General features: G+C 43.0%; 1 pseudogene across 1 annotated transcript in view; it reads right to left on the reverse strand.

Moving 5' to 3' along the window:
* LOC146986570 (cell adhesion molecule CEACAM5-like) overlaps window positions 1-18,560 on the reverse strand; it is a 363,100-nt pseudogene that overhangs the window by 149,697 nt on the left and 194,843 nt on the right. The gene's annotated exons all lie outside the window — the stretch shown is intronic.

The following is an 18,560-nucleotide window of genomic DNA, read 5'->3' on the forward strand; positions in this document are numbered from 1 at the left end:
ATATTAACAGTACGCCCCCATAGCGCCCGACGCGCGCGCACTCGACAGGCAGAGCAGAGCAGAGCAGGCAGCGTCCAGAGCGTTTAGACCTGAGTGAGTAGCCTAGTTACACAGAACTAGACGCACGTAGGGTGAATTTAGCCGCAAGAGTCGCTGATATTAACGGCAACACTTCTCTCTCGTCTCCTCTCTTTTTCTCCGCTGTCTGCGTGCACGTGTGTTGTGAGAGGAGGGAGGGGGGAGCCCCGCCCGCTGGAATTGCACAACTCTTAGTTAGCTCTTCATTTAATAAAAAAAACAAAAAAACATCCGTTATAAGTCCTTTTGATTATAATAAAAAATAAAATAATGAAGCAATAATAAGCTGAGAGGCACTGCTGCTGTATTGAATATGATGTCATATTCAATATTTTCCTGGGTTAGGTTTTAGTATTGTGACAATCAACTCTGTGAAGACACATTTGACCACAACAAACACCAGCCAGAAACAACTAAAATGCAGGAGAATAGTGCAAAATGTCTTTGTACAAATTGAAGAGAGAAATTGAAATGATTTTCGTTTCATAATCAGTTGTTACGTTATGACCACTTTTGGAGAAGTTGGAGAACATGACAATTACATGACATAATAATTCATCATTTAGGCCACATGGGGCAAGGGTTTTTAGTGTATGTATCCAGTAGGCTTCACGTTGTTTTGAAGATCAAGATTCTTCTCTTGGGCAAACAGACCTTTTCAATACCTATAAACAGAAAAAGTGGAGATGTCATGATTAAAGTCATTGAAATAAACAGCAACAGGATTGTAGAAGCTAAAATATATTTTTGCCTGCCATTTTGCTATAGGTTTGACGTCATTGCGTTGATGATGTCATTTGCATTCACACATTGAGGGGGTGTGGTTATTTTCTTTACTTAGTGTGTGTGTGTGGGGTGGCGGGAGTTTTGAACACAAAGAGAGAGAGAGAACTAAGCTCATATATTTTTTGTTGACCGTCAATTTACCATCATTTTCACCTTATCATCTCACCAGTATCATTATTATTATTTATTGAAAGGGCACGTATTAATTTCCCTTTTTGATATAACTGCTTGTTGGCTCTTTTTGATTTTTGTCACAATAAACACTTTAAACTGATCGTGGACCCATGGAGTTTTTGGACGCGTCACAAAAGAGCTTTAAGTTCCTCAGCGGCTGAAGTTTATTGAAAGACAGCCACAACATTAGTCAACAAAAAATATTAACGTTAAAATAAAAGACTTTGGATCATACCTGTCAAGTATCCCGTTTTGGCCGGGAAAGTCCCGTATTTTACCCCTCTTTCCCGCCGTCCTCCCGTATTAGTATTTTCCCGTAAATCTCCCGTATTTTAACCCGCGTTATTAAAAAATAATAATACCCCGGGCCAGTCCCGGCGGCACCCCGGACTGGACGCTGCTATTTCATTTGGGTTTTGGTTTTTACCTCGGAGTGGCCAACTCTCTATTAATCCTATCTTGGTTAGCGACGATGCGCGTGCTCGTCGTCACTATGTGCGAGCACACAGCCCAAAGCCTACATCACCGCGGCACTGACTGAGGTCCTGCTCATCAAGCCTGTAACGGGTCGACCCGCGGTTGTTGAAAAAAAAAAAAAAAGACTCGTATTTTCCGCGCGAACACGCGCGGCTCGAACCAGCGCGTCCACACCGGTCGAGTTGTGTCGTCCATGCTCACTTAACCCAAAAGAACAGCTAGGCAGCCCAGTCCAGAGAGCAACAGAGAGGGACAGCAGAGTAACAGGTGTGTGTGTCTGTGTCTGTAGCCTACCTGCTGTAAAAGACAGGGTAATTCTATAATCATAGAAGGCTGAAAATCCCTGGACATATCTGCTCCAGTTATTCAGCAGTATAAAGCTAAGTTAAAGCATGTGTGGGCCTTCTGTCATATAGATATCTGACAGTAGCTGCAGCTATCAAAATACAGATGAGAATAGGGCAGAAGTTGTGGAAGAAGACAGTGTGGCCTGAAAGAGCTTCATGGTGAAGCAGAGGAAAGGGGGCCTTGAAAGGCCGGTCCAGGCCAAAAGATTTTAAAAAATGAGTTTTGTTTTTGCCCACCAGCCACAGCTCCACACTAAACCAGTTCTGAGTTCACTTTAATACACTTCAGCCATTCTTGCAGTTACAATGATAGGAACCTCAGTCAGTACTGAATCTGCTTTAAAAGAAAAAAAAAACTGAAGCAATGTTGTCTTTTCCCTCTGTTTCTCCTCAGAGTACACCAGAATGCCTCATTTATGTGTTAGAAAAAAACCCCAAAAAAACATTATTGTTGTTGTGACTATTGGGGTCAGGCACACCTGGATTAATCAGTTTGTCCAATAATGGCAGACGGGCTGGCTGAAGATCAGGGAGTAGTGCAGCTGTGCATAAAGCCAGTGATTTTAGCTTTCTTGTCTTAAAATGTAAGGGATACTGGAGCTTGGTTGGGGTGGCAGCACTGTTCGCGGCAGGTGCCGGAAAATTTCCCTTATTTTCAAATCCAAAACTTGACAGGTATGCTTTGGATCTCGGAGTTCGTTGGAATTCCGGACCACCTTGGACCCTGGGATTGGATTCTCATGGGATTGGATTCAGCTCACCGGCATGGGAAAAAGAAATCACAGCGGAGCGCTGCGTAAAAACAACAAAGGAGTGAAAAGCAATCACAGCGGCGGCGCATCACAGCCATCAGAAGCGGTATGTTGAGATTCCTTCTGTGTATTGGATGAAATTTGGAACACAGTGTGGACTTGAATTGGATGCTGCTCGTCCAGTGAGGACTGGGACTGTTGTTTTGGCTTGTGTGTTTGTGCGCTGGACGCACGCGCCGAGTTCGGCGGAGTTTTGGAAGCCGTGTGGATTGTTTGTGGCACCGTGGCTGCTTGTTGGATCAAAAGAGCGCACGGACTCAAAGTTGAGCTGTGGAACGTTTGTGAATGGATTCATGATTCATCTGTTGCGTGGTGTTTATGCTTTGCTGTGTATATTGATGAGCTGTGCACGTTGGAAATGTCAAAATGAGTGAAACAAAGGATGCGAGTGATGAAATGGAGAGGAGGACGGTCAAGCTTACAACCAAAGCGCTGGCTTATAAAATAAATACGCTTCAGCATGAGCGTCATACGGCGGTGAAGAAACTTAAAGGGCTCACATGTGAAATTAAGGAGCTCATGAAAAGGGATGCAAATGCAAAGGATGTGCAATGGAATTTGGAGAGACTGATTCAACTGTTTGAGTGTGCAAAAGCTGCGCATGAATCAGTGATTGTATTGCTTCCTGAGGAGGATCAAGAAACTCAGAATGACTGGTTTGCACGCATAAACAAATACCACACAGGCTTTGTGGAGGATGTGAAACAATGGCTTTTTGACAATGAAAGACACTCTATGCAAACAGGTCATGTGACTGTGAATTTACCTGCTGCAGATTCAGACACTTCTTCCATCTTACATGAGAAAGCACCTGTTGAATCAAAGGAGGAAATTCCTCCACAGGACAATCCTCCCCCTGACCTAACCTCAAAAGCAACATCTGATGTGCAGGAACTAATTCAACCAAGTGACAGTGTGTCTAATGTTGCAAGCAGCAGGAAAAGCAAACACAGTGCTTCCAAGGCAAGCTCTAAAGCATCAAGCACTTCATCTGCACGCATTAAAGCCGAGGCTGATGTAGCTGCTCTTGTTGTACGACAGAAAATGCTGAAAGATAAACATGCTCTGGAGGAACAGGAGGAGTTGATAAGGAAGAAAAAAGAGCAGCTGGAGCTGGAGGCCGACATTGCTGCTACTATGGCCAAGGTGCATGTTCTTGGAGCATCAAGAGGATCCAGTGTACAAAGTCATCCAACTAAAATGTCTGATGATATGATGTCATATTTTGAAAAGTATCAAGGAAAGAGAGCACTTGATGTTGAAGCAAAAGCTTTTGTGCCAAATACACAAAACATACAACTACATGGACAAAGTCTCCCAGATCAAAACATCACTAATCTACAACCCATTATAGGAGCTGCGACTGCGCACACAGCTGCAACTCACACCCAACCTTCCAATACAGATCCCAGAACACTCAACTCAACCATCATGAATGCAGGTGATCATGCACATGTGACCACACCAGCCATCTTACCTACCTCCAACAGTGGTGAACAGAACAACATATACTCAGTCATGGACAAACAAAATGAAATCACTGCTCTGTTAATTCATCAACAGTGCCTTTCTTCTATGCCAAAGAGGGAAATTCAAGTTTTTGATGGTGATCCCCTTCAGTACCAAACATTCATTAAATCCTTTGAACACAGTATTGAAAGCAAAAATGAAAACTACAGAGACCGTTTATATTACTTGGAGCAATATACAAGAGGACAGCCGAGGGAAATAGTAAGGAGCTGCCTACACATGGATTCAGACAGAGGATACAGGAAGGCTAAAGCTTTACTTCAGGAGCATTTTGGCAACGAGCACAAAATTGCTAGAGCTTACATGGATAAGGCTCTTGCATGGCCATCAATAAAACCTGATGACACAAAATCCCTTCAAGCATACACCCTTTTTCTTCAAGGATGTTGCAACGCCATGGAAGATGTCAACTACATGAAGGAGCTGGACATGCCTTCAAACATGCTCATCATCATAAAGAAATTGCCCTATCGGCTGAGGGATAAATGGAGAACTGTGGCTTGTGATTTCCAGGTAAAATACAATCAAAGAGCTACCTTCAAGGATGTGGTGGATTTCCTGGAAAGACAAGTGAGGATTTTGACAGACCCAGTGTTCGGAGATATAAAAGACACTCCAGCAGTGAGCAAAGAGGTAAGAAGGTTCAAGTCACAACCTCAACCTAGGATAAAAGGAAGTATCTTTGCTACCACTGTGACACTTAAAGAAAATAATGGAAAAGGCACGAAGGAAAGAGAAGGTTTGTGTGGTCTGAAAAGCTGTTTGTTTTGTGAAGGTGGACATGGTTTGGATATGTGTTCAAAATTGGAAAAGAAGACACAGGATGAGAAAATCGCTTTCATGAGAGAAAATGGAATATGTTTTGGCTGTTTGGGTAAAGGGCACCTCAGCAGAGACTGCAGAAAACGACTCACCTGTGACATATGTGGTTTAAAGCATCCCAGGATGTTGCATATTCACCAAAGAAAAAAGGAGATGGACACACAGCAAACGGAGACAAAGGACACTGCTAGAAGGAGTGCTGTAGCTTCGGTCCAAACCAGTGGTCTTACTGGGGCCGGTGAGGATAACTGCAAACTCTCAATCGTGCCTGTACAAGTGAAAGCCAAGAAGGGAAGTGCAATAGTACAGACATATGCATTTCTTGACCCAGGTAGCACTGCATCGTTTTGTACAGTGGGCCTGATGACCAAGCTTAAGCTCCAAGGAAGAAGGTCAAGTATTCTTTTGAGAACCATGGGTCAAAGAAAGGTCGTTGGAACCAACATTGTTTCAGGTCTTGAAGTTGCTGGTCTGGATAGCAGCCATTTTTGTGATCTTCCAGGTATATACACCCAGAAGACTATGCCTGTGCATCAAGGAAACATCCCACATCAGAAAGATATTGAACAGTGGTCTCATTTGAATAATGTCCATTTGCCCAAAATTGAATCTGAGATTGAACTGCTCATTGGCTTGGATGTGCCAAGGGCTCTGGAGCCACTTGATGTTATACGGAGTGTGGGAGATGGACCTTATGCTGTAAAAACCATGCTTGGCTGGACAGTTAATGGACCACTTGGAAAAAAGGATGATGATGCTCAGGAACAGTCAACAGTCAATGCCAACAGGATCTCAGTTGTGAAACTTGACGTGCTGTGGGAGCAACAGTTCAGAAATGACTTCCCTGAGTGTGTTAGAGAAGATAAAGAATCATCAAAGGAAGACAAGATGTTTTTGGATTTGGTCTCACAATCTACCAGACTAGTTGATGGCCATTATTGCATTAATTTACCTTTAAAAGAAAAGGAAATATGTTTGCCTGACAACAGAAGTGTTGCTGAACAACGCACACTAAACTTAAAGAGAAGATTTAAAAGGGATCCATCTTTTCACTCTGAGTACACCAGCTTTGTGTCTGACATGTTAACCAAAGGTTATGCTGAACAGGTACCGGATTGTGTCTTGGAACGCAGCAATGGCAGAAAATGGTATCTGCCACATCATGGAGTCTTACATCCACAAAAGAAGAAACTAAGAGTGGTGTTTGACTGTGGAGCAATGTTTCAGGGAGTGTCACTGAATTCTCAGCTCTTACAGGGGCCAGACCTGACCAGTACACTAATAGGAGTCTTGACTAGATTCCGCAAAGAACCTGTTGTCATCGCTGCAGATGTTGAAGCAATGTTTCATCAAGTCAAGGTGCCAAGTGAAGACCGGGACTTGTTGCGATTCCTCTGGTGGCCTGATGGAGACTACAGTCAGAACATGGAGGAATACAGAATGACGGTGCATCTTTTTGGAGCGACTTCGTCCCCCAGTTGTGCAAACTTTGCACTTAGGAGATGTGCTGAGGACAGTGTGAAAGAGTTCAGCCCTCAAGCTGTAAGCACTGTCATGAACAATTTTTATGTGGACGATTGCCTTGCGTCAGTAGCTTCAGAAGAGGATGCAATAGCTCTCTATCATGAGCTGCGAGCTATTTGCTTCAAAGGAGGTTTTGTGCTTAACAAGTGGATAAGTAACAGCCGTTGTGTGTTGGTATCCATACCTGAAACAGAGAAAGCAAAAGAGATGAAGAATTTGGACATGGATTGTGACAACCTACCTGTGGAGAGAGTACTTGGTGTACAATGGTGTGTACAGTCTGACGTCTTCAAGTTTAAAATCACCCTCAAAGACAGACCACTCACCAGAAGGGGAATTCTTTCCACAGTGAGCTCAATATATGATCCCCTTGGAATATTGTCGCCTGTCGTCTTGACTGCCAAGAAAATCCTGCAAGATTTGTGCAGAAAAAAGGTTGGTTGGGATGATGCTTTAACTGATTCCACTGTGCAGGAATGGATGCGTTGGATTCAAGAGCTTCATGAGTTAGAAGACTTCAAGGTTGATAGATGCTTCAAACCCACAGACTTTGGAACCGTTGCATCTGCTCAGCTACATCACTTTTCAGATGCATGTGAAGATGGTTATGGAACTGTCAGCTATCTGCTACTGCATAACACTCATGGCCGAGCACACTGTGGATTTGTGATGGGAAAAGCAAGAGTGGCTCCATTAAAGCCAGCCACTATCCCTCGAATGGAGTTAACTGCAGCTACAATGGCAAGCAGGATGGACACTGTATGGAGAAAAGAGCTGCAGATGGATTTAGCAGATTCCATATTCTGGACTGACAGCACCTCTGTGCTTAAATACATCAACAACAAAACCACCAGATTCCGCACTTTTGTGGCCAACCGAGTAACTGAAATTCACAAGGTCTCACATGCACAACAGTGGAGATATGTCAACACAACTAACAACCCAGCAGACCTGGCTTCACGGGGTTTGAGAGTTGAAACTTTTCTTCGGAAAGAAATATGGCTGTCTGGGCCTGAATTTCTTCTTCAGTCTCAGGAAGAGTGGCCCCGAAATCCGGATGGTTTGGAAAAAATCTCACCAAAAGACTCTGAAGTCAAGAGCATCACTGTAAATGCTACTCAGGTAACGACTGAAACCATGGATCCAGTAACACACTTCATCCATCATTTCTCTACCTGGACTCATCTGAAAAGAGCTGTAGCATGGATACTCAGATTTAAAAAACTGCTTTTGTGTCTTAGCAGAAAAGGAAAACAAGCAACTCATGTCAATGTTCACAAGAACTTACCACAAAACCATACAGGAAATCTTCAGACTCTGGAAAACCCTCATCTCACCGTGGAGGAACTGGCTGCTGCTGAAATGGAGATAATCTGCTTTTGTCAGAAGAGGAGGTTTGCAGATGAAATTGCAAGTCTAAGGAAAGGAATGGATGTCAAGCGAACCAGTCACATTCATAAACTCAATCCCATTTTGGACAAAGATGTGTTGCGGGTTGGAGGCCGATTAAGCAGAGCAGCGATGCCAGAAGAGGTGAAACATCCAGTAATATTGGCTAAAGATTTCCACATTTCTGATCTGATTCTGCGACATATTCATGCAAAGGTGGGTCATGGTGGTCGCAACCATATGTTATCTGTCCTACGTCAAAAATACTGGATTCCTGGCGCCACTGTGTTGATCAGAAAGATACTGTCAAGATGTGTTATTTGTCGGCGTGTAAACGCTACCCCAGGTCAACAGCAGATGGCAGACTTGCCATTGGACAGAGTCACTCCAGGTGAACCTCCATTCACATATGTAGGAGTGGACTATTTTGGACCCTTTGGAGTGAAGCATGGAAGGAAAGTTGTGAAGCGCTATGGTGTTATTTTCACATGTTTGGCTGTAAGAGCAGTTCACATTGAAGTGGCATCGTCACTTGACACAGACTCTTTCATCAATGCCCTTCGGCGCTTCGTAGCCAGACGTGGTCAGATAAAAGAACTTCGATCTGATAATGGCACCAATTTTGTTGGAGCTCAGCGGGAGTTGAAAGAAGCAATTGAAAGCTGGAATCAAAATCAGATTCACAACACTCTGCTTAACAAGGGAATCAACTGGATCTTCAATCCCCCTGCTGGCTCACACCATGGCGGTGTATGGGAAAGATTGATTAAATCAGTGCGGAAGATTCTGAGCTCAACTTTAAATGTACAAAATCTTGATGAAGAGGGTCTTCACACAGTTTTATGTGAGGCTGAGGCGATCCTCAACAGCCGCCCAATCACCAAGGCTTCTACAGACCCAAATGACCTTGAAGCACTCACCCCAAACCACCTTCTTCTCCTTAAAACCATGCCTTTATTGCCACCAGGACAGTTTACACAGGACGACATATATGCTCGACGCAGGTGGAGACAAATCCAGTATATGTCAGATCTGTTCTGGAAAAGGTGGGTTAAAGAATACCTTCCACAACTTCAGGAGAGACAGAAATGGTCTAAAATCAGACGCAACTTCACACCAGGAGACGTCGTGATCATCATGGATGATTCAGCACCTCGAAACACCTGGCTGACTGGAAAAATCGCAGAGACTATTCTGGATAAGAGAGGACTCGTTCGTCATGTCCGGATCAAGACCAAGACTGGATTTCTGAACAGACCAATCAACAAAATCTGCCTTCTATTGGAGTCAGAAGAACTGTGAAAGCTCAGACTGACTTTCTTTTTTGTTTTGGACTTTGACCTTTGCCCCTTACACATTACAGTACATACACTATGGACTATGGACTGATCCAGAGTGACAGTAGATCACTCTTTCCAACACTGTATGCACTTATAGCATTCTCATGAAGAAAGAAGATCTTCATAATGGACTCTCTATTGAAATGTACTTGTGTGTGTGATTATCATTTATTGGGTAATTATTATTGTTTGAGTTATAATAATTAGGGGCCGGTATTGTAGAAGCTAAAATATATTTTTGCCTGCCATTTTGCTATAGGTTTGACGTCATTGCGTTGATGATGTCATTTGCATTCACACATTGAGGGGGTGTGGTTATTTTCTTTACTTAGTGTGTGTGTGTGGGGTGGCGGGAGTTTTGAACACAAAGAGAGAGAGAGAACTAAGCTCATATATTTTTTGTTGACCGTCAATTTACCATCATTTTCACCTTATCATCTCACCAGTATCATTATTATTATTTATTGAAAGGGCACGTATTAATTTCCCTTTTTGATATAACTGCTTGTTGGCTCTTTTTGATTTTTGTCACAATAAACACTTTAAACTGATCGTGGACCCATGGAGTTTTTGGACGCGTCACAAAAGAGCTTTAAGTTCCTCAGCGGCTGAAGTTTATTGAAAGACAGCCACAACAAGGATAATCTCTATCATTTCTTCTGATTGAACTCTTATATTCATTCATTCTTATATTCTGCTTAAGCTGTCTGGAAATTTTACCTACGTATGGAAGTCCACAAGGATAATGTATCAAATAGACAACGTGCATTGATGCACATGTAATCACACTCTTAATTTAAAGCAGAAGTAAGCGATATTTTTGTGTTAATATACGTAAGTCTTAAATAGTTATATCTTCACACAGCAATCACTTACATAGAGTGTTTGAACCGAAACACAGGTCTGTCAGTCACTCTGCTCTGCTCTGAGCCGAGGAGAAAGCTTTTCTTGTATCCAATGAGGAGAGAGAACGGCATGAAGGGCTGTGTGTGCAGCCAAGGGATGCGCCTGAATGTGGTGACGTAGGGACGAGGACCAATAGATCCACGATGAGGGCGAGGGCTGCTAACTCCATCGGCTGACAAGACGTTATGGTGCGTTCAAGGCAACCCGTAACTCGTGTTTTTCCGACCTGTGAAGTCGTACCAGTTCGATCTGGTACGAGTTCACGGGTCGGAAGTTACGAGTGGCCGTTGTAGTTATACTTTCACAGGCAACAGGTCAGAGTCCTAGCCTGGCTCTCGTCAGACCCTTGTAGTTCCGCAAAGCTGCGCCAGAGGCGCTACGCTCAGCTCCGCACAAGGGTCTGGACTCGAGGCCAATGCAAACTTCTTCCCCGGAGCAAAAAATAATGAACCAATCAGGATCGCCGGGCGGGACTTTCTGAGGTGTGACGTAGCGCTGAAGCGACTGTTTGAGTCAAACAACAATGGCGGCTCGCAGTGAGTGGCTGAAGTAGCACGTCAACAAGATAACGGACAAGTGGTTTATCCAATCACATACAAGATTTTTTTTACAAGGCCCCGCCTTCTGAAATGAATCGCCTATGGAGCAGTCCCAGACCCTTGTGCGGAGCTGAGCGTAGCTACAAGGGTCTGACGAGAGCCAGGCTACAGAGTCCTGCACGGGTCCAATTTTGGAAACCCGCACCCGCCCGGCCCGTTGGTTTTTAAGCCCGTGTCCCGACCCGTCACCCGTGATTATTTAGTGTGAAGCAGTCACACTATTGTTCTTCTGTTTGGCCATTTTCTTCCGCCTTTTTACGGTCTTCTTCTAGTCCTTCATACTTTGTGCTATTTCAACAATTCATATATCAAAACGTGCAGCTTTTTTTGAACTTTATCGGCATTACTTTTCTCTTTTTAACTCTTTATACTTTTTAAAATATTTAACTTTTTCTGATTTTTTTCAGCTTTATAATGTGTGTGTGTTGCGTCTAACGAGCAGAGCTAGAGTGGTGCTAGAGTGGGGAGAGGCAAAAAAACATTCAGAGTTTTTCTGGCTAAACTGTCAGCATGGCCACAAATTAAACTCTAGACAAATTATTTTCTCCAGTTTTGTAGCCACACTTGTCTTCTGGCTAAAATTCTGGTCAAAAATGCAAAGAGACTTAGATAATAATTTAAAATATTTTTTAAATGCAGCCAGGGAGCTCTCTGCTCTCATACAGCTCAATGCATTTTTTTCACAGCAGCAGGAGAAGGAGCTCAACTTTGTAACTTGCTGTTAAGTGCTTTTTAAATCATTTTAATTCACCAAAAAATAGTCACAGGTCACAAAAAAGTCCTCTTCTTACTTGGTGTGGCTAATTTATACTCATTTCTCTTTATTTTAAGCATCATTGAAAAATCTCACATTCATCAAAGTCTCAACCTCTCTTATTCACAACTCTGTCTGTAGTCCAGTTGGTAAGGTGTCCGCTTGCCAACCCCAAGGTCACTAGTTTGAATCCAGGCTGAGCAATCTTGTTATGTTATGTTGAATTCTGCTCCCCTCCATCACCCTCAATTGGTTACAGGTGGTCGTTAAGAGACGCATTAATTGCTAGTGCCACCATTTGCAGCACATCATCAAACTAGAAAAAGCATTTCCAAGAATGGAAATGGTGTGACTGCTGATAGCAACTGAACGCTGTTGCAGAATTAGCAAATAGTGCAAGCAGTGATCACCATACAAATGTTTGACCAAGGTCGGAATTGAACCCACAACCTCAAGGTCCTTAGACTTCCACTCTGCCTCTAGGCCACGGTGCACACACAGTTGCAGAGACTGTTGTCTGTTAATGATCTGCACACTGTCAACATCAAGAAAGCTTGAGAGTCAAGCTTGAATGACTTAGAATGAAAATTTCTGTGAATTTCAGGCTGAGAGCAGCAGTTTCAACATGAAGCAAGTTATCAGAAGTCAACAGAGGACAACTGGGAAAATAATTCACTATAATTGTTGTTGAGGCAAGAATTGAACCAGCAACCTTCAGGTCTCCAGACCAGCAAGCTAACCACTAGGCTACAGACAGAGACAGTATGTGAGGGGTAAAGAAAACCTTTGATAAGAGGATCACTGGCTTCTGCTTAAAAAAAAAAGTAAGGAATCGAACCCATGACCTCATGATCAATAAACCTTTACTCTGCCACTTCGCCACAGAGAGCACAGACATAATCATGTTTCAGACAGAGTTGTGGAGAATTCTCAGCATTGGGCTGAATGAGAGCAGAGAGCTCCCTGGCTGCATTTAAAAAATATTTAAAATTATTATCTAAGTCTCTTTGCATTTTTGACCAGAATTTTAGCCAGAAGACAAGTGTGGCTACAAAACTGGAGAAAATAATTTGTCTAGAGTTTAATTTGCAGAAAAAGTTAAATATTTTAAAAAGTATAAATAGTTAAGAAGAGAAAAGTAACGCCGATAAAGTTCAAAAAAAGCTGCACGTTTTGATATATGAATTGTTGAAATAGCACAACACCTAACACACTAACCATATGGCCACAGAGAACCTGAGTTACAATGAGCTTTATACTATGAGGAATCAAAGACTGTCCAATGACAGCTGAATAATTGGAATCAAAAGTCAAGCAATGATGTGAAATGACTGAGGCAGGAATCGAACCGGTGACCATATGATCACTAAACCTTTACTCTGCCACTCGGCTACAGAGAGCACACTGCTTTCAAGACTGTTGTCATTCATTGTAATGTGATGATGTGCTGCAAACTGGTACGAGTAATCAAGGAGATAACAAACACCTGTAACCAATTGAAGGCGGGGGAGGAGAGCAGAATTCAACATAACATAACAAGAATTCTTCCCTTGGATTCGAACCAGTGACCTTAGGGTTGGCAGGCAGTTACCCTAACCCCTACACTACAGAGAAGTTGTCAAGAAGAGAGGTTGAGACTTTGATGAATGTGAGATTTTTCAATGATGCTTAAAACAAAAATAAATTAATATAAATTAGCCACACCAAGTAAGAAGAGGACTTTTTTGTGACCTGTGACTATTTTTTGGTGAATTAAAATGAACTAGAAAAAGCATTTCCAAGAATGGAAATGGTGTGACTGCTGATAGCAACTGAACGCTGTTGCAGAATTAGCAAATAGTGCAAGCAGTGATCACCATACAAATGTTTGACCAAGGTCGGAATCGAACCCACAACCTCATGGTCATTAGACTTCCACTCGGCCTCTAGGCCACGGTGCACACACAGTTGCAGAGACTGTTGTCTGTTAATGATCTGCACACTGTCAACATCAAGAAAGCTTGAGAGTCAAGCTTGAATGACTTAGAATGAAAATTTCTGTGAATTTCAGGCTGAGAGCAGCAGTTTCAACATGAAGCAAGTTATCAGAAGTCAACAGAGGACGACTGGGAAAATAATTCACTATAATTGTTGTTGAGGCAAGATTTGAACCAGCAACCTTCAGGTCTCCAGACCAGCAAGCTAACCACTAGGCTACAGACAGAGACAGCATGTGAGGGGTAAAGAAAACCTTTGATAAGAGGATCACTGGCTTCTGCTTAAAAAAAAAAGTAAGGAGTCGAACCCATGACCTCATGATCTATAAACCTTTACTCTGCCACTTCGCCACAGAGAGCACAGACATAAGCATGTTGCCATTGTAATGTGATGATGTGCTGCAAACGGTGGCAGAAGCAATTAATGCGTCTCTTAACAAACACCTGTAACCAACTGGACTACAGACAGAGTTGTGGAGAACTCTGAGCATTGGGCTGAATGAGAGCAGAGAGCTCCCTGGCTGCATTTAAAAAATATTTTAAATTATTATCTAAGTCTCTTTGCATTTTTGACCAGAATTTTAGCCAGAAGACAAGTGTGGCTACAAAACTGGAGAAAATAATTTGTCTAGAGTTTAATTTGCAGAAAAAGTTAAATATTTTAAAAAGTATAAATAGTTAAAAAGAGAAAAGTAATGCCGATAAAGTTCAAAAAAAGCTGCACGTTTTGATATATGAATTGTTGAAATAGCACAACACCTAACACACTAACCATATGGCCACAGAGAACCTGAGTTACAATGAGCTTTATACTATGAGGAATCAAAGACTGTCCAATGACAGCTGAATAATTGGAATCAAAAGTCAAGCAATGATGTGAAATGACTGAGGCAGGAATCAAACCCATGACCATATGATCACTAAACCTTTACTCTGCCACTCGGCTACAGAGAGCACACTGCTTTGAAGACTGTTGTCATTCATTGTAATGTGATGATGTGCTGCAAACTGGTACGAGTAATCAAGGAGATAACAAACACCTGTAACCAATTGAAGGCGGGGGAGGAGAGCAGAATTCAACATAACATAACAAGAGTTCTTCCCTTGGATTCGAACCAGTGACCTTAGGGTTGGGAAGCATCCACCTTAACCCCTACACTACAGTGGAGTTGTGAAGAAGAGAGGTTGAGACTTTGATGAATGTGAGATTTTTTGTGAAAAAGTTAAATATTTGAAAAAGTATAAATAGTTAAAAAGAGAAAAGTAATGCCGATAAAGTTCAAAAGAAGCTGCACGTTTTGATATATGAATTGTTGAAATAGCACAAAGTATGAAGGACTAGAAGAAGACCGTAAAAAGGCGGAAGAAAATGGCCAAACAGAAGAACAATAGTGTGACTGCTTCAGCAGTCACACTAATTAAAAAGCACTTAACAGCAAGTTACAAAGTTGAGCTCCTTCTCCTGCTGATGTGAAAAAAATGCATTGAGCTTAATGAGAGCAGAGAGCTCCCTGGCTGCATTTAAAAAATATTTTAAATTATTATCTAAGTCTCTTTGCATTTTTGACCAGAATTTTAGCCAGAAGACAAGTGTGGCTACAAAACTGGAGAAAATAATTTGTCTAGAGTTTAATTTGTGGCCATGCTGACAGTTTAGCCAGAAAAACTCTAGAATGTTTTTTTGCCTCTCTCCACTCTGACACCACTCTGGCTCTGCTCGTTAGACGCAATACACACACATTATAAAGCTGAAAAAAATCAGAAAAAGTTAAATATTTGAAAAAGTATAAATAGTTAAAAAGAGAAAAGTAATGCCGATAAAGTTCAAAAGAAGCTGCACGTTTTGATATATGAATTGTTGAAATAGCACAAAGTATGAAGGACTAGAAGAAGACCGTAAAAAGGCGGAAGAAAATGGCCAAACAGAAGAACAATAGTGTGACTGCTTCAGCAGTCACACTAATTACAATGGCAACATGCTTAAGTCTGTGCTCTCTGTGGCGAAGTGGCAGAGTAAAGGCTTACTGATCATGAGGTCATGGGTTTGATTCCTGCCTCATTCATGTTGTACTTTCTGCTAGAGACTTCATTCAAATTCTGATTTGTAGACAAACTTCTAATGGCTCATTTATGATGCTTTTATAAAGACCCACTCCCGTGAAAATCGTGTTTTTTGAGCTTTTCACATGTTCCTGTGGCATTTTTCTTGTGTTAGAGCACATATCAGCAGAAAAGGAAGTGCAAAATTGCATTTCTGAGTTTTTCTGCCTTCAAACTGCTGTGAACCAATGGCAGACTCAAACTGGCAGTTTCAGGGAGACTGGAGCTGACGTGTCACAGCTCCAGGGGAGGGCACTAGTGCTACAAGCTGCCGCCCCGTTCTTCATCTGGCTCAGAGGTGAAAGGCTTGGCAGCTCAGTGTAGCTGTCAAGGCATAATAGGTATAGCTCACCTGGTAGAGCAGCTATCACTGTGAGCAAGGACTATGCTCCAGTCTGTGATCGAATCCCAGTGTAGAGTTTTACACTAAATGCGCTGAATCTGTAATTATACAATGTCCAGCTGTCAGCAACCGGGGGGCAAAGTCAAAGTCTTCTGACCATGAGATTGTGGGTTCAATTCCTACCTTGGTCAACCATTTGTATGGTCATCACTGCTTGCACTATTTTTACAAAAGTGTCCTCTACTTACTTGTTGTGGTTAATTTCTGCACTTTCCTTACTTTTTTTTTTAAGCAGAAGCCAGTGATCCTCTTATTAAAGGTTTTCTTTGCCCCTCACATACTGTCTCTGTCTGTAGTCTAGTGGTTAGCTTGCTGGTCTGAAGACCTGAAGGTTGCTGGTTCAAATCTTGCCTCAACAACAATTATAGTGAATTATTTTCCCAGTCGTCCTCTGTTGACTTCTGATAACTTGCTTCATGTTGAAACTGCTGCTCTCAGCCTGAAATTCACAGAAATTTTCATTCTAAGTCATTCAAGCTTGACTCTCAAGCTTTCTTGATGTTGACAGTGCAGATCATTAACAGACAACAGTCTCTGCAACTGTGTGTGCACTGTGGCCTAGAGGCAGAGTGGAAGTCTACTGACCATGAGATTGTGGGTTCGATTCCAACCTTGGTCAAACATTTGTATGGTGGTCACTGCTTGCACTATTTGCTAATTCTGCAACAGCGTTCAGCTGCTTTCAGCAGTCACACCATTTCCATTCTTGGAAATGCTTTTTCTAGTTCTGATTACAACCCGGATCCGACCCACCCGTCAATATTAAGACCCGACCCGCTGCCCGTTAGATCGCCGTCTTCACCGGCGATAACGGGGGTACAGCCGTACTCTTTAGAAAAAAGAAAACAAAAGAGAGGGGGGGGGGGGGGGCGTACTCTTTCGCGGCTATTTCCGGAACGGAGAATGATAGCGACGTAATTCATTTTTTTAATGAAAGCAGGACACTTCAGCCTTTACATTGATCCCATCGGTGTGTTTGTAGCTTACCCAGAAGCCGAGCAGTCAAGCCATGACAGGCTAAACTCCAGGGAAAGCTGTGCGCGGTCACACGAGCGGCCAAAGATCGTTTATTTACATCAAGATGCTGCTCTGTTGTTGCCGTGAGTGATAAAAAAAAACGATTTGCTACGCTGGTTCATGCAGCTGCGCGTGAGTTTTCCTCTGTAGGCCTACACATTCACCCGCGTACCCACCCGCGTTCATTTGAGTTCCGCCCGTGCCCGACCCGTGAATTTTCACAAGACAGCTTATCCACCCGTTGAACACCGTTTTTGCGGGGTACCCGTCGGATACCCGCGGGGATCCGACCCGATGCAGGACTCTGCAACAGGTCAGAAAAACACAAGTTATGGGTTGCCTGGAATGACAAAGTCGTAAGTCGTGACTTGAAGCCGTAACTTACGGTTTCAAAACATTAGCCAAAACGACCAGATCGCTTACTTCTGCTTTAAAGTGTGATTACATGTGCATCAATGCACGTTGTCTATTTGATCAGTTTTATATTAACCCTTGTGCGGTCTTAGCTTCCACTTCAGTGGTCGTCTTAACGGGTCAAAAATGACCCGCCTCCACTTAAGAGTCTCAATATAAATATATATAAAATATTCCTGTGTGTGGATGAGTGAAATAATTAGTCTGAACAGTGTTGTTACACTGAGCACAGTGTCCACAATGGAAGTTGCCGTGTGGTAGGGGTTGTATGTATTACTGTATGAGACTGAAAATCTGCATGATCCAGATGATATCTCAGATTCTTATCCTGTCTGAAAGAGAAGAGAGGAGGATCTTTAAATGTTGTTGCCAACCCGTAGCCTCGTAAACCAGCCTCTCGCCGAAATGCATTTCATTTCATTTCTCAGGAGAGTCTGGCCTCATCCCCCCTCTAAGCGTCTGGGGTGGGCGGGAGCTGGGCGGGAGTAGTAGCAAACACGGTTTAATATCTTTGGTAGTAGCGTTGACAGACAACCCCATTCAGCCAATCAGCAAGTTGGTGTAGTGACGGGGCTTTGCACCAGTCGGTCCCTGATTGGCCAACGTGCTGTGTCAATCACAGCGGGCGACGCTGATTGGCTCGGCCTTCTGAGGGTTTCAGTCCAAACGCTTAGAATGGGGATGAGGCCAGACTCTCCCTCGGAATGAAATGAAATGCATTTCGGCGAGAGGCTGGTTTACGAGGCTAGCCAACCCGGGGTCAAAGTTAAAGCAGAAGTAAGCGATCCGGTCGTTTTGGCTAATGCTGCGTTCCAGGCCGGCTTTTGAAACCGTAAATTACAGCTTTAAGTCACAACTTACGACTTTGTAGCGTTCCAGGCAACCCACTCGTGTTTTTCCGACCTGTTTTACCGGTGAAAGTCACTATAACGGCCACTCGTAACTTCCGACCGGTGAACTCGTACCAGATCGAACTGGTCCTACGACTTCACAGGTCGGAAAAACACGAGTTATAAGTTTCCTTGAACGCACCATAACAGTCCTCGTCCCTACGTCACCACATTCACGGCGTCCCTTGGCTGCACACACAGCCCTGCATGCCGTTCTCTCTC

The sequence above is a fragment of the Trachurus japonicus genome, chromosome 6, assembly GCF_045865225.1.
Source record: "Trachurus japonicus isolate A0001 chromosome 6, Traja_1.0".
Classification (NCBI taxonomy): domain Eukaryota; kingdom Metazoa; phylum Chordata; class Actinopteri; order Carangiformes; family Carangidae; genus Trachurus; species Trachurus japonicus.